General features: G+C 39.9%; 1 long non-coding RNA gene across 1 annotated transcript in view; it reads left to right on the top strand.

Moving 5' to 3' along the window:
- LOC122557809 overlaps nt 1–12,299 on the top strand; it is a 74,699-nt gene that overhangs the window by 39,286 nt on the left and 23,114 nt on the right. The gene's annotated exons all lie outside the window — the stretch shown is intronic.

The following is a 12,299-nucleotide window of genomic DNA, read 5'->3' on the forward strand; positions in this document are numbered from 1 at the left end:
TGTATTTGTAAAAACCCTTTGGATTCTCCTTAATTCTATTTGCCAAAGCTATCTCATGTCCCCTTTTTGGCCTCCTGATTTCTCTCTTAAGTATACTCCTACTGCCTTTATACTGTTCTCAGGATTCACTCGATCTCTCCTATCTATACCTTACATATGCTTCCTTCTTTTTCTGAACCAAACTCTCAATTTCTTTAGTCATCCAGCATTCCCTATACCTACCAGCCTTTCTTTTCACCCTGACAGGAATATACTTTCTCTGGATTATCGTTATCTCATTTCTGAAGGCTTCCCATTTTCCAGCCGTCCCTTTACCTGCGAACATCTGCCCCCAATCAGCTTTTGAAAGTTCTTGCCTAATACCGTCAAAAATTGGCCTTTCTCTAATTTAGAACTTCAACTTTTAGATCTGGTCTATCCTTTTCCATCACTATTTTAAATCTAATAGAATTATGGTCGCTGACCCCAAAGTGCTCCGCCACTGACACCTCAGTCACCTGCCCTGCATTACATCCCAAGAGTAGGTCAAGAATTGCACCTTCTCTAGTACATCCACATACTGAATCAGAAAATTGTCTTTTCCGCACTTAACAAATTCCTCTACATCTAAGCCTTGAACACTATGGCAGTCTCAGTCTATTTTTGGAAAGTTAAAATCCCTTCCCATAACCATCCTATTATTCTTACAGATAGCTGAGAACTCCTTACACTTTTATTTCTCAATTTCCCTCTGACTATTAGGGGTCTGTAATACAATCCCAATAAGGTGATCATCCCTTTCTTATTTCTCAGTTCCACCCAAATAACTTCCCTGGATGTATTTCTGGGAATATCCTCCCCCAGCACAGCTGTAATGCTATCCCTTATCAAAAATGCCACTCCCCCTCCTCTCTTGCCTCCCTTTCTATCCTTCCTGTAGCATTTGTATCCTGGAACGTTAAGCTGCCAGTCTTGCCCATCCCTGAGCCATGTTTCTCTAATTGCTATGATATCCCAGTCCCATGTCCCTAACCATTGCCTGAGTTCATCTGCCTTCCCTGTTAGGTTCCTTGCATTGAAATAAATGCAGTTTAATTTATTAGTCCTACCTTGTCCCTGCCTGCCCTGACTGTTTAACTCGCTTCTGTTCTCAACTGTACCAGTCTCAGATTGATGCCTTTCCTCACTATCTCCCTGGGTCCCCCCACCTTACTAGTTTAAATCCTCCCGAGCAGCACTAGCAAATTTTCCTGCCAGTATATTAGTCCCCTTCCAATTTCGGTGCAATCCGTCCCTCTTGTACAGGTCACTTCTACCCCAAAAGAGACTCCAATGATCCAAAAATGTTAATCCTTCTCCCATACACCAGCTCCTCAGCCATGCATTCATCTGCTCTATCTTCCTATTCCTGCCCTCACTAGCTCATAACACTGGGAGTAATCCAGATATTACTACTCTCGACGACCTCCTTTCTAAATTTCTGCCTAACTCCCTGTAATCCCCCTTCAGAATCTCATCCTTTTCCCTTCCTATGTCGTTGCTTTCAATGTGGACAATGATCTCTTGTTGGCCCCTCTCCCCCGTGAGAACATTCTGCACCCTGTCTGAGACATTCTTGCTCCTGGCACCAGGGAAGCAACACACCATTCTGCTTTTTCGCTGCTGGCCACAGAAACGTAGGACCTCGGACTACGGAATCCCCTAACACAATTGATCTCTTGGAAGCCGACATACCCCTCGTTGCATTAGAGCCAGTCGCAATACCCGAAACTTGGCTCTTCGTGCTACGTTCCCCTGAGAATCCATCACCCCCTACATTTTCCAAAACAGCATACCTGTTTGAAATGGGTATATCCACAAAAGACTCCTGCACTAGCTATCTACTTCTCTTACCTTTCCTGGAGTTAATCCATCTATGTGACTGTATTTGAGACTTTCCCTGCTTCCTATAACTGCAATCCATCACATACTGTTGCTTCTAACTGTCTCTCCAACCGATCCACTCGATCTGATAAAATTCACATCCAACAGCATTTATGGCAGATATAATCCGCAGTAGCCCTTAAACTCTCTTTAAACTCCCACATCTGACAAGAAGTACATATCTCTGTACTAAAGGCCATTTTTGCTCCTTCACAATCTACATACCCAGAAAATAACACAGTCTTATTCCTCTACAAAACACTAAATTAATAGTTATGGCTTATATTTTAAGTTTAATCAAGAGACATATCTCCAAAAACATATAATCAAGAAAGAACCCACTCTACTCATTACTACAGCGTTCCTATTGGATTCACTTAAAACAACAATTAACTTACCTGATTCTGTGCTGTGAACTTCGCCCAAACAGGTTCCTGCAAGATTAGTTGTGAATTTCATTGTTTGTGAATTTTCCCAGATGCACTCCGATGTCCAGTGATACATGAATTCAAACAGCAAAGGCAGTAACTGTGCAGGTTCGTTCTCTCTCTCTCTCTCTCTCTCTCTCCCCTGCACTGACCTCACCATGTGCTTCCTTTGTCTGTTCTTCTCCCTTTTAAAACTGCTGTTGTTTTGACTTTTATTTTTCCAAAGTTCCAAAACAATGGAACAGCATATAAAACAGTAATTGCTGCTCCTGGAATTTGAGGAAATCGCCTCCAGCACCTAAAATACCTCAAAGAAGGAGCAGCTGTTACAGCCAGAAATTGTTTCCCGGTCTCTTTGACCGAGGAAGTGTTCTGGCTGTGGAGGGAGTGTGACATAAGTTTACCAGACTGATTACTGGGGTGTAGGCTGACATATGAAGAGACTGGATCAGTTAGGACTATATTCAGTTTAGAAGAATAAGGGGAGATCTCATGGAATACTATAAAATTCCATTAGGACTAGACAGGTTAAATGCAGGAAGGATGTTCTAAATGGTTCTGGACACCCTTGTCAATGGTCACAGTTTTAAGGATATGGGTTGACCATTTAGAACTGAGATGAAGAGACATTTCTTCACCCAGAGAATGTGACCATGGTGCAATTGAGGCCAAAACACATTGAATGTTTTCAAGAGGAGTTGATTATAGTTATAAGGGCTAAGGGTATCGAAGGTTATGGGGAGAAAATGGGAACAGGGATGATCAGCAATGATTATATTGAATGGTGGAGCAGGCTTGAAGGGCCAAGTTGCCTGCTCCTATGATTCTATGTCTACATTTTTATGCAAGAGCTTTATTTCAGTTTGCCACATTCTGTAAAACATATCTCACTGATTACTAGCTCCCTTTACTTATACAACTAATTCAAACCCAAATTATATTTAATTAATATATCTATCACTAGTTCCCGCATATCATTAAGTCTCAGGAAGTCGTTCAGATCAAATCTAAAATAAAGAATTGCAGATGCTGAAAACATTAACTTTCTCTCCATAGATGCTGTCAAGCTGAGTTTCTCCAATTTCTGTTTTTGTTTCTGTCTTTCACACCATATTGATAATAACATGTTCCTGTTTTTCTTTTCTTTTTTGGTGATTTATTTAAAAACAAACAAACATATAAAAATAACAACACATTATATTCCCTTTTTTTGCACATTAAAGTTCTAAGTGTCCTTTTTCCAGTGTATCCAATAGTTTCTTGAATCTTGTTGCTTTCTTTGAAAAACAATAAGATGGCTGATAGCTGCTATCTCTTCATTTAAAATTGGAGATATGTCCATTCTCCATCTACTTTTTTAATGCTGTAATGTTGATGCTCAGGTTTTATAAATTGTGGAGTATCTGTTATCCTGTAATGACTTATTATCAACGTAACTCAATGGGTATTATTGCTGAATCCTTTTTAAGAATTTCTTCCAATATTTTCACTAAGATAGATGTCATAGCCATTGCCTTACAAAGTTTCCACTGCTAAGGTACTTTTTACTACTCTTTTGATCTTTTTAGCTTCACAGGTGTTATGGACCAGGCCAGACCCCTCAAAATATTTCAAGAAGGTAGCCCAGACCCTAACTTTGCTAGTTGTTTTAAGCAGGTGTAAAGTGGATATGTGCCAATTTCCAAAGTTTAAACTCCTCTTTTTCTCTCTCTTTTGCTTTAAATCGTAATTCCTTGTCTTTTGTCTTTAACTCAAGCTGTTTCATTTTCAATTGAATTTTAGCCATCTCTAAAGATTCTGATGGTGTTTCCAGCAAATTTACATGCTGAATTACTGCTGTAATTATCTCTCCTTTCCTTATGGAAGGGACAACTCCAACTTGTCTGCTAATTCCAGCAGCTTGGCCTTAATCACTTTTTGTAAAACCCCCAAGGTCACTTCTTGCACCCCCAGAAAATTCTTGGTGACTGAAAGAGCCATTGCTATCCACGCACTGTTTAAACCAACCAAATTCAACACCCAGAACAAAAGACACAATCACCTACCACTCGCTGCTTTCGAGTCCAAAAACTCTAATCCCAATCTGGAACTACAGAACAAATCCCGCAAAGAGCTCCCAATCTGTTATGGACCAGGCCAGACCCCTCAAAACATTTCAAGAAGGTAGCCCAGACCCTAACTTTGCTAGTTGTTTTAAGCAGGTGTAAAGTAGATATTCTAGGAGAGAATCAGCTGTCAAACCACTTAGTTTAAACAAAACAGAATATATTTATAAGATTACTGAATGAAACATAAACAGAAAACAGAATACCAAATAACTTATCCTATCTGAAAATCCAACAGATTATCCCACCTTAATGATGCTGTTCCAAATACTTGCAACAATCTCCATAAACATCCCTTGGCACAAAAGTTAAAATCAAACATAGGTTCTGACAAGATCGAAGTCAGAGAGAGAGAGAGAGTATTGGCCTGGACCTGCTTCTTTGGGTCCAGCAGCCTTTCTTCACACTACTGCTATAAAATACAGAGAAAAGCTGAGCTGGGAGAACTGGCCTCACCCCTTTCATTGTACACGTGTTTTATTAACTTCAAAGCCTTCTGCCTGAGGTAGTCTCTGTTAGCTATTATCAAATTGGCCCTAAAACCCTTCAACCTCCGGACTTTTTGGAGTCTGTGTCATTTACAACCTTTCTGGAAAAACACCCCAAGGACTGTAAAACTTCGCTAAAGGAGCATCTTCCTCAGATCTCCTCCCTTTAAAAAAAAACATCGATATCCAAAGATGGCTTCATTTAAAATGCCTTAAAAATTGTTAGTACTGTAAAACACATATATACGTTACTTTGATAACTAGTCAATGTAGTGCACAACTACATTCTATTTCAGTCTGTTGTACTCCTGCCACTGAACACCTCCATTCCTCATTTGAGTCTTATTAATGCATAGACAATCACTTTTTCTCATCCTGCCACATGCACACTTTTTAAATTGAATGGCTGTAACAACAAGCTTCATCCAACAATCTGGCACTTTTGTCCTTAAACCTTTCCATAAACTTCCATGACCAGTGTATATGATTGTCTCAGATAAGTTACTGCTAACATAAACACTGAAATATTAGATTGCTAACACCAAACTTAAAGTCTCCTTATCAACCATCGAATATTTCTGCTGATGAATGTTCAACTTCCTGGAGAAATACCCAATACGTCTTTCTGTCTTCTCATGGTATTCTTGTAAGAGCACAATACCAACACCCACATCACTTGCATCGATAGCCACCTTGAATGGTTTTGCTTAATTAGGTATGGCTAATACCGGGACAGTGGTAAACACAGCTTTCAAGCTGTCAATTGCCTTCTGACAGTCCACCACCCACTGAAACTTCTTGCCTTTCCTGAGCAATTCAGTGATTGGAGCAGCCACACTGCCAGTATTTGGTAAAGATTTTCAATAAAATCCACTCAATCCCACAAACCATAGTACTGTGCTTTTTGTTGCTTATATGAGAATCTCACCAATTACTTTTGTTTTTGCATCCCATGGGGCCATTTGTCTGTGTCTAATAATATGTCTAGGAAGGTAACTTGGGCTTTGGCAATTTCACTTTTAGCCAGGTTTATCACCAAGCCTGCCTTCCGAAGTCAATTGAACAAGTCTGATAAATGTTGTAAATGTTCCTTCCATGTGCACTAAAAGTCACCAGGTCATCGATATATACTATACAGTTGGGTAATCCAGCAATGACCTAATTGGTTAGTCTCTGAAATGTGGCTGGCACATTTTTTACGCCAAATGGCATGACTTTAAACTGATACAGTACATGTGGCGTTATGAAAGCTGAAATTGCCTTTGCTCTTTCTGACAAAGGTACCTACCAGTATCCTCTAAGCAAGTCCAACATGGAAATATAAGTTGCTGGTCCCACCTTCTCAACACAGTCTTCCAAACATGGAATCGGATATGCATCAGTCTTTATAACTGCATTGACTTTGCGATAGTCCACACATAACCATTGGGTACCATCTGGTTTTGACACATTTACTATGGGTGAGCTCCAATCACTGTAACTCATATCACTTATGTCGTCTTGGAGCATGTGTTCAATCTCCTTTTGAACCTGTGCCAACTTTACAGGGTTATGCCTATAAGGAAGTTGCTTCATCGAATGTTTATATCTATATCATACATAAATTAGGTTAGTTCTTCCCAGCTTATTTCCATTTATCTCTCCAAGTGATCATAATGATGCTTTCAGGTCATTTCAGTTTTCCTCTGGACGGTAACTCAATTATTTATCCCAATTTTTGATAAGTTCCTCATTGTCCAATTTAACTTGAGGAATATCCAATTCAGAATCCTCTGAACTTGGTTCTTCCCTTTGTGTTGTAATCAATAACACATTCTCCTCTTGCTTTCTTTCCCTGTCAAGAGTGGTTAACACGGCTTTCAAGCTGTCAAATGCCTTCTGACGGTCTACCATCCACTGGAAGTTCTTGCCTCTCTTTAGCAATTCAGTGAATGGAGCAGCCACATTGCTAAAATTTGCTAAAGATTTTCAATAAAATCCACTCGATCCCACAGACCATAGTACTGCTCTTTTAAGCAAATTCACATGACACACTCTGTGAGATTTCTTTCCGTCTGGAGTTCATATCAAGTAGTTCACCTTACTCAATTTTCTTTCAACTTGATAAGGTCCACTAAACCTTGCTTTTAAAGGTTCACCTATCACTAGAAGCAACACTAATACCTTATCCCCAATAGCAAAATTGCAAATTTTTGATTTTTTGTTTGTTTCCTGTTTCATTGCATGCTGCAAAACTTTTAAATGCTGTCTAGCCAACTCCCCAGATTTATTTAATTGTTCCCTAAAATTTGACACATAGTCCAAATGGGTGGACTCTGAATTCTGACTTACCAATTACTCCTTAATCAATTTTAATGGTTGTCTCATTTCACGCCCAAAAACTAATTCAAATGAACTGAATTTGGTCGATTCATTTGGTGCATCTCTGATCACAAAAAGCACAAATAAAATTCCCTTATCCCAATCATCTGTTTAGTCTTGACTATAAGCCCTCTACATGGTCTTTAATGTCTGATTCCACCTTTCTAGCGCTCCCTGCGTTTCTGGATGGTCGGCAGTAGATTTGAATAGTTTATTCCTAAGCAGTTCATAACTTGCTTGAATAAGTTTGATGTGAAGGTTGACCCCTGATCTGATGGTATCTCTGTTGGTAGGCCGTGTCTAGTGAAAAACTTATCATGGCGTAATGGAATGGCCTCTGAAAATTTAGTCAACACATCCATTATTGTGAACAAATATTGATTCCCATTTATTGTTTGAGGTAGAGGAACTTTGCGATCAATTAAAACTCTTGTAAAAGGTTCCTCAAATGCAGGAATAGGTATTACAGGTGCAGGTTTTATTATTACCTGTGATTTTCCAATTACCTGACATGTATAATACGGCTTCTGGATTAGTGGTGCTGGAAGAGCACAGCAGTTCAGGCAGCATCCAAGGAGCTTTGAATCGACGTTTCGGACAAAAGCCCTTCATCAGGAATAAAGGCAGTGAGCCTGAAGCGTGAAGAGATAAGCTAGGGGAGGGTGGGGGTGGGGAAAAAGTAGCATAGAGTACAATGGGTGAGTGGGGGAGGAGATGAAGGTGATAGGTCAGGGAGGAGAGGGTGGAGTGGATAGGTGGAAAAGGAGATAGGCAGGTCGGACAAGTCCGGACAAGTCATGGGGACAGTGCTGAGCTGGAAGTTTGAAACTAGGATGAGGTGGGGGAAGGGGAAATGAGGAAGCTGTTGAAGTCCACATTGATGCCCTGGGGTTGAAGTGTTCCGAGGCAGAAGATGAGGTCTTCTTTCTCCAGGCGTCTGGTGGTGAGGGAGCGGCGGTGAAGGAGGCCAAGGACCTGCATGTCCTCGGCAGAGTGGGAGGGGGAGTTGAAATGTTGGGCCACGGGGCAGTGTGGTTGATTGGTGCGGGTGTCCTAGAGATGTTCCCTAAAGTGCTCTGCTAGGAGGCGCCCAGTCTCCCCAATGTAGAGGAGACCGCATCAGGAGCAACGTATACAATAAATGATATTAGTGGATGTGCAACTAAAACTTTGATGGATGTGGAAGGCTCCTTTAGGGCCTTGGATAGAGATGAGGGAGGAGGTGTGGGCGCAGGTTTATCTCTTCACGCTTCAGGCTCACTGCCTTTATTCCTGATGAAGGGCTTTTGCCCGAAACGTCGATTCAAAGCTCCTTGGATGCTGCCTGAACTGCTGTGCTCTTCCAGCACCACTAATCCAGAATCTGGTTTCCAGCATCTGCAGTCATTGTTTTTACCTATGTATAATATGGCTGACAAAATTCAACTGCATCCTTGTGCAGTCCAGGCCAGTAAAAATGTTTTTGTATTTTTGCTTGTGTTTTCCTCATTCCTAAATGACCCCAAGTGGTAGCTCATGCATCACCTCCTTTCTATACCCCACTGGCAATACGATTTGATGAACTTCTGCCCATTTCTCATCTGCCTGAATATGTGATGGTCTCCATTGTCTCCATTTCCTCACTAAGTCATCATTTTTAAGATCATAATATTCAGGGATGCATTCGGATTCCTTTTTCTGTTAATGCCTCCTGATACAATTGCTTTGAGTTTTCATCTTTCTGCTGTAACTCAGTTAATTTATCTGAGCTAAAGATGTTTGCACTGCCATCTATCTGCTCCTGGTTTGTGCCAACCATCTGAACAAACAGGGTCTCTGCTAATTCCTCTTCAACGTTTTTATCTGAACTTTTTGATCTCTTTTGTTTCAACTGGTAACTTTGTGACCTCATTAGCACACAGTCAGGAAAAGTTCCTGGATGTGTGTCCTGCAATAGTTCAGTTGCCTGAGTTTCCACTGGCTTTCAACCACAATAGACAACACTCCTACTGGTGAATTGGCTATATCATTAGCAAGGACAAATTTTATTCCTTGAACTGAGAGTTTATCCAGTATTCCTACCACAAATTCTCCACTCTTGTCTGGACACTCTAATCTCACTTTACATAGTTGAGCTCTTTTTGTCTCACTGTAAATTCCTATTGCTAGTACCTTTTCTCAACATCACAGACTGAGAGGATCCTGTATCTCTTAATATTGTAACCTCTTTACCTGCTGCTTCTGGCCTTTGCAAATAAACTTGACCTTCACAGGAATGTGGTTTAAGAAGATCTGGCACTTCCTTCTTAACCAACTTCCGACCAGCTTTTACATTCTGGTGCAGCTTTCTAGCTTCCACAGTGCTTTCTGTTACCACTCCAATAAAGTTCACTGGCTTCCCCTGTTTTCCCACATCTGGCTTCTCTTAACTCACCAACACTGTGATTTCATGTGGCCTACTTTATTGCAATGAAAACACTGGAGCTTTTTAACTTCTTTGTCCCCTTCAAGGGTACAAAGTTATGCTTATGATCTTCACCGCGACCTACCTTTCCCTTTCCACGTGAGGATTTCTTTTTTCCCCCAATTTCTATCCCTCATGGATTGAAATTGATTCTGGAAGGCAAACTTTGCTTTATGGACCAACTCATAATCATTAGCCATTTCAGCTGCTCGTCTTACTGTTTAACTCTCTGCTCTTCCACTACTTCAGATAGTAAATGGTTGAGCCCCAGTCTTAAGTGCCAATTTTCGAAGTTCAAACTCTCTCTCTTTTTCTGTCTCTTTTGCTTTAAATTGTAATTCCTTGTCTTTTGCCTTTAACTCAAGCTGTTTCATTTTCAGTGGAATTTTAGCCATCTCTCAAGATTCTGATGGTGTTTCCGGCAAATTTAAATGCTGAATTACTGCTGTAATTATCTCTCCTTTCCTTATGGAAGAGGACAACTCCAACTCCAACTTGTTTGCTAATTCCAGCAGCTTGACCTTAATCACTTTTTGTAAAACCCCCAAGGTCACTTCTTCCACCCCCAGAAAACCCTTGGTGACTGAAAGAGCCATTGCTGTCCAAGCACTGTTTAAACCAACCAAATTCAACACCCAGAACAAAAGACACAATCACCTACTACTCGCTGTCTTCGAGTCCAAAAACTCTAATCCCAATCTGGAACTACAGAACAAATCCCGCAAAGAGCTCCCAATCTGTTATGGACCAGGCCGGACCCCTCAAACATTTCAAGAAGGTGGCCCAGACCCTAACTTTGCTAGCTGTTTTAAGCAGGTGTATGGTAGATATTCTAGGAGAGAATCAGCTGGTCAAACCATTTAGTTTTAAACAAAACAAAATATATTTACAAGATTACTGAATGAAACACAAACAACAGGAAATAGAATACCAAATAACTTACCCTATCCAAAAACCCAACAGATTATCCCAACTTAATGATGCTGTTCCAAATACTTGCAACAATCCCCATAAAATCCCTTGGCACAAAAGGAAAAATCAAAACAGGTTCTTACAAGATCGAAGTCAGAGAGAGTATTGACCTGGACCTGCTTCTTTGGGTCCAGCAGCCTTTCTTCACATTACTGCTTAAAAAAAAAACAGAGAAAAGCTGAGTTGGGAGAATTGACCACTCCTCTTTCATTGTACTAGTGTTTATTTTAAACTTGAAAGCCTTCTGCCTGAGGCAGTCTCTGTCAGTTACTATCAAATTGGCCCTAAAACCCTTTAACCTCTGGACTTTTCAGAGTCTGTGTTGTATACAACATATCTAAAAAAAACAAGAACTGCAAAACTTTGCTAAAGGAGCAGCTTCATCACACAAGGCCTAGGGGAACATTTACCTCCCTTTCTCGAAAGAAAATTTGTAAATTCTTCACTAGAGAACACAGCTTTGCATATGTTGCAGTACTAAAAACAAAAAAAATTAATGTTCCTGGCATATCACAGAGATGGAAATTTGGAAATGCAATGCTCCATTTTTAATTTCTTCAATATTTTGTTTTCCAAGAAAATGGGATTTTTCATAGTTGTACTCAACATTGTTACTTAAAAACTGGCATATGGCTTGTTTTGGGTGCCTTATAGTTCAGTTGTTCAATTTGTTCGCAAGTTCTCTATTTCATCTTTAGAAGCTGGCACATCATTCTGTAAAGCCCTACTTTGACTAATAACAATGGGTTGACATTTTCCAAATGAGGCTGATATGAAGGGACACATGATCTGTTCTACCTGATTTCTAATCCAATATCCTTAAAAGCAGTAGAAACTCAGATTCCAATTTTGAATTCTAATATAAACCCATTTATAATAATGTTTTCAAATTTACTGCTTTTACCCACAAAAAAAATCATCTGCTTGTATCATAAAGCTGCCTGAAAGCTGTCATTTATGATGACAAAGTCTGTTTTTAACTGAAAACAACCCAATTTTAATAAGATAGACCTTAATCAGATGTACCAAACTTTAGAGGCCCCATTTAGACCATGTACACATTAGCTTAACTTTCAGAATGTCGCCACCACATTTGATGCCTCTTTTCGAAGACAAAGGAACATTTCCCTCCTAAGCTGATTTCCATGCAGAAATACAGTTTTAATATCAATTGATCTACATCCCCAAGTATTTGATGGCACCAGTCAAAATAAATTTCAAAATTGTTTTTCTGTCCTTAGTGAATCTACCCTTGTATTTTTAAAGCCCCAGTTTTTCGTCAAAGCCTCGTACCACTAACCTTGCTTTAACCTTTAAACTCCCGTCATAGAATAATTTTTCCATGCTTATCCAAATATGTGATAGGGTACTTGTCCCCTTATCTGACACCTCTGCACACCAAATACTCTCCAGCTGTGAGCTGAAATGAATTATGATCAATACATTACCCTCTCTTTGACCTGTATCTCTATCTGCTTCCTCTAAATTCTCAGTTTCATGTTTTGTTTCAAATAATTTATTAGAGAGTTTTGGTCAGTTAATGGTATTGTTGTATTTAGAAATGCACACAAAACATTGATTAACTATACCCTGAGCATTT

This window comes from Chiloscyllium plagiosum, chromosome 16 (genome assembly GCF_004010195.1).
Source record: "Chiloscyllium plagiosum isolate BGI_BamShark_2017 chromosome 16, ASM401019v2, whole genome shotgun sequence".
Lineage (NCBI taxonomy): Eukaryota > Metazoa > Chordata > Chondrichthyes > Orectolobiformes > Hemiscylliidae > Chiloscyllium > Chiloscyllium plagiosum.